The sequence below is a fragment of the Cornus florida genome, unplaced genomic scaffold, assembly GCF_030987335.1.
Source record: "Cornus florida cultivar Cherokee Brave unplaced genomic scaffold, ASM3098733v1 CherokeeBrave_3.0.0_Hap2_Chr05, whole genome shotgun sequence".
NCBI lineage: Eukaryota > Viridiplantae > Streptophyta > Magnoliopsida > Cornales > Cornaceae > Cornus > Cornus florida.
In genome coordinates, this window is record NW_026775575.1 from 74732833 (window position 1) to 74737952 (window position 5120).

Below are 5120 nucleotides of genomic sequence, written 5' to 3' on the forward strand. Positions count from 1 at the left end.
TTCCTCATGATCAGAGCTCCAGAATATGCTGTGATCGACGACGACACTCGTTTGAAGTGATTGATTGAGACGATACACGTCGAATAAACCCTAAATGCTCAGTGTCAAACTTGGAAATCAGGGTTTAGAGGTAGTGGTAAAGCTCTGATTCTTTACTCTTCGCTGAGCTCCCTTTTCATTTCTTCTGTATCTTCTTCTGCATCTTTATTATTATTATTATTATTATTATTATTTTTTTTTCAGTTAATGATTTTATTCAATGTACATTTGCTTATTCGGGTGTCTAAGTTGAATTTTGGATGCATTGGGCTAATTGAGGAATACAACAATGTCTCACCCGAAGAAGTGATTTTAACAACCAAGCATGCGTTCAGTAGATGATGAGCTTGGCATAGTAGATTTTTTGTTCCCACAATGCCAGTGAAATTCTACCCGGTAAGGGAAAAATGGACTCTCCTTTTTCATTATTTCATATATGTCTGTATACATGTATTGATTATTGTGGACACTCATTTTTTATTTAGGCTCTTTTTTTGTTTGGATGTAAAATACTTTTCATAAAACATTTTTATTTTTATTTTCTGGTGTCCGGTTAATATTCAAACTTAGCAAAAAAAACTTACCCATCAATTTTTGGCAAGTTATTTTATACACCTGATGGTTTCGACTAGACCTTTGCCAAACATCAAAAATGTAAAAATAAATAAAATATTTTACCTGAAAAATAAAAATCTTTTCCGAGGAAAATATTTTACGTCAAAACAAATAGAGCCTTAGTCTCATGAGTCTTCTTTTTATGTGATCTCAATAAAAGTTTTGTCGGGTTCATTCTTTAATAGCTTATGTTTTTGGAGCAATTGATGAGTAACAATATTATTATACTATCATATTTAATACATCTTGGATTGATACTAGATTATTGTCTAAATTATGAAAACAACTTAGTAAAATTTTTAAACTATGAGAATGTTTATCATGTTAATTCTTCATAACATCTTGGTTTGAAGTAGGTTAAGAATGACAAGCGAAAATACTATCACAATCTTTCTGACAATGGTAGTTTGATGATTTGCTCACTTAGAGCATTTTGATATTCTGGAAAAGTTTAGTCACCCAATTTTCTTCTACATAGGCATTTGATAATCTGTGCAGCTTCACCATGAAAATTAAATAAGCCACTTTCTTCTATATGTTATATATTTGTTTTTTTTCAACATGTGTCAATTTAATAAAAGAGAGGCAACCTAAAAAAATGACATTGTTTGTTGACAACATAATGCCGTTATTTAATGATATTGTGACGTTCCACATCACCTGGGGGAGAAGCTGGCACTTATAGGTGTAGACATCTCCTAACTGTGTGGACACGTTTTGAAAACCATGAGCAAGGTGGGTGTGCAAATCGGACAACATCTACACAGTGGGGTGGGTCGTTATTGATAGAATTAAGAAAAATAGTCTTATTCAAACACGTTAAGCCAATAGGACTTAGGTTGAATTTTTATTTTATTATTTATTTATTTATTTCAAATTCAATTAGAAGTTTCAAAAGTTAGTTGGTGTCATGGTAGTTACCTCTTGCTCATTGTCAATGATGGAATTCAAGTTGCATTAAGGGTTAAAGAGAATCTTCTAAACAATGGGTATAAAGGTAAATTGACAATCGAATGCACCCACCAATATTAGGGTTCATGCATTCATTTATCAGGGTTTCTAATATTTCATGATTTGATTCAGAAAATCCTTCTGATATGGATGCAAAGTTTTTTTAAAATTTCCTAATATGAAAGTTTTATTAGTATAAAATTGCAAAGGAGTTTGACTGATGGAGCTATCGGTCAAAATTCTTTGGAGTTTTGTTGATCGATTGGCCTGCTCCTTGAGCGACTGATCTATTCAGAAATTTAGTTTCCTTTTCCCTTTAGGGCACTGAAAACCCTACTCTCTACACTATTATTTTGCCTTTAAAATACACTATCAAATGGCAAAATCTATATGCATTTAGAATATACACACACACAGATTTTTATGAGAGCATTATTATTATTATTTATAATAACATTCATAATCTACATTAGTTGGTTAGCGTTATTCAAGTTTGTTGACAACAATTGCCATTTAACACCAGCAACACCAATCAATCATTTCAAGTTTGTTGACAACAATTGCTATTTAACACCAGCAACACCAATCAATCATTCATAGATTGGGCCTGACAATTAGTTGTCTGAGACTGAATCATTGATTGGAGAATCAAATTCATGGAACGAAATCTGTTGACAAGCGGATCATGTGTCTGAAGGCTCTAGCAGGGAGTTTGGTGGATCGATCTGTGTCAAGAGGTAACCTGGGGTTTTGTAGGATTTGAGAAACTAGTAACCTAGTTATAGTATCTTTCTCATAGTGGATTTGGTAAGTCTAGTGGTTTTTACTTTTTACCAGTTGGGTTTTCCACATAAAAAATCTGTGTCCATTATTCTTGCCTTTAGTGCTTCATTTGATTACTGCTTGATTGATTGGAATTATTTTTTTCTTTCTTTTTTCTACCAGTCTCTAAACCTTGACCTGGGCCTTGTTTGATTGGAATTATGGTTTGAATAGATTTTAATATCCTGTTACAGTTTGAATTTAAAAATCTGTTATTTTATTTTAAATTCAAAAAGTAGTTAAAATTAGTTAAACCAATCAACAAGACCTATTCACCCCCTTTAGGTGACATTCATTGCTCTGAAAGCTTAAGTCTCTTGTGTGGGCCATCTACGTAAATGTAATGTGTTTTCTTAGGGCAGTGTTGAGGTTCAAACTCGGGTTCTTTTGGCTGATCCTATGATAATCACCAATATAAGAAAGTATAAGATGATAGAGGGGAATGTTGATGGGTATTGGTCATTTTAGTATGGGTGTAATGTGATATTTTGGCTGTCATTCAATTTAGATAGTAAGTTCATTTCAAGCATCGCAGGCTTTGCCTAAAAATGGAATCCAACTTGCCACCAAATTTGTTATTCTTAAGTCAGCAATTGACGACATGCAAGTTAATGGCCACGCAGCTGGCCTTAATTCTTGAATGCGGACTATATGTTCTTAATACCAGTGTTGGTTGACTAGAGTCCCAACTGAGAATACTGTAGGTGTTTTTTTTCTTTCTTTCTTAGTTGGTACTCACACACCCATGCCTCCACTGAGGCTTGAACCCCTAACCTCCCTTTGAGAAGTAGGGGCTTGGTACCGCTGGGCCACTGGCCCATTGGTACTGTAACTGCTGCCTTTTTAAAAACTGTAATATTGATTTAGTTAATCCCCTCTTCTATTTGCTGCAAAAATTTTGAAGAATTTCAAGGCGTGTTTGGTGCAGTTTTTTCTGAAAGGTGTTTTCTTAAGACAGTAAAATTTTTGAGAATTGGTCTTGTTAGTCAATTTAGTATCTGTAATTGGAAAAGTGAAAAATATAGAATAGAAACATCACGACGATGCTTCCATAAAGGCTGTTCTTTTTTAAAATCAATTTCCTGAAAACAGTTTTGGAAAGGAATTTCAACATTCTTTTCTGTCTTCTATATCTCTGGGAATAAAAACTGATTTTGCAAACGGCGGATAACATGCTCTTAGCATTTCACATCACTTTTGTATTAGTTTGAATCATGGACAATTTTCACCTGTTCCAATTGAAACTTCCAGTATTTAATGGAATACTGAAATTACAATTTTCTCTTTCAGTCACAGGAACAACAAAATTGAAATTTAGTTAGAGAAATAAACTTAGTTTTACAGAACGATGATTTAAGTTCATTCTATTTCTGATATATTTGTTTTATTGGTTTGGTAACGAAAAGCTAAAAGAGGCGGTTGAAAGAAGGGAAGATGAAGTATGTTGGGGTATCTAAAGCGAATCTAGACACAATAAGACAGGCCTATGCAGCTCACCCCATTGCTGTGTTACAAATGGAGTGGTCTCTGTGGACTCGTGACATTGAAGAAAAGAAAGAAAACCCCCTTCGCAGGCTAGTTGAAAGATGAATTTATGTTGTCATAGTTGTATTGACATTAAATGTGTCCTGAACCATGGTTGGGAAGTTAATTTAAAATTTTTCACTTCTTTTACAAATAAACAGATAAATAAAGACCCATTTTGTATCATATTATAACATACAAACGGAGTTCTAATTATCATTATTATTATTATTATTATTATTATTATTATTATTATTATTATTTAATAATTGCATGGTTTTATGGACTCATGATATCAAAGTATGGCTGTATTAAATGCCACATAAAAGACTGGTGCAAATCTGGATAGTAAAGACATGGACACATGAATTGACAAATTACTCCATCCGCGTTCCAACATGCAGAGGATATAGGTTTAGTGTCAAGTGTGTGTGTGTATATATATATTTATATTGGGAGTGCAGTCTGAACAGGAACATTCTATACAAGTTAGATCATCGAGGAGGCCATACTATCCAGATCTGCACCAGCCTTTTATGATGATTTTAAAATGACAAAGTTGTTTCGGTGGAACTGTCCTATATCCAGTTAAGATATTCACTTTGGCAGTTGAATTGTCCACTAAAAATTTGTCAGGTAAGTTATGAAAATTTTACTGAGAAAGCACAGGATGTACTTTGTAGAACATTTGAGAGTTGAATCCATACCATATAGGTGTAGATCAAATGACTTGAGAAAGATCTTTCAGAAAGACCACAAAGCTCAATCGTGTGCTTACTTGGTAGTAGAGAAAAAATAAGGCTACCAGTAATATATGCAGCGTTATTTATCTTATAATATCTGTTGAAGCCTTATTGTTGTAGTCAATGAATTCTTTCATTCTTGCCTTATAATAGCATTCAGTCAATGTGATAATGCTTCTTCAGGAATCAGGACTTCACCTTGCTACATGTCCGTACTATGTCATCTGGCTTAATAGATTTTGTTATATCTGATTACAGATTCCGCCAAGTGGATAGTTTGATATGACCATTGCTATTTACTTTCTGTGGCGATCCAAATGATGTCTGGTATGTTAGAACACATGTATGCTTACTGTTTGCTGAATAATGTGAAGATACTTTGGTCCGTTGTCTTTCTAATTGTTTCTTTTTCTTCTTTGTCTCCGC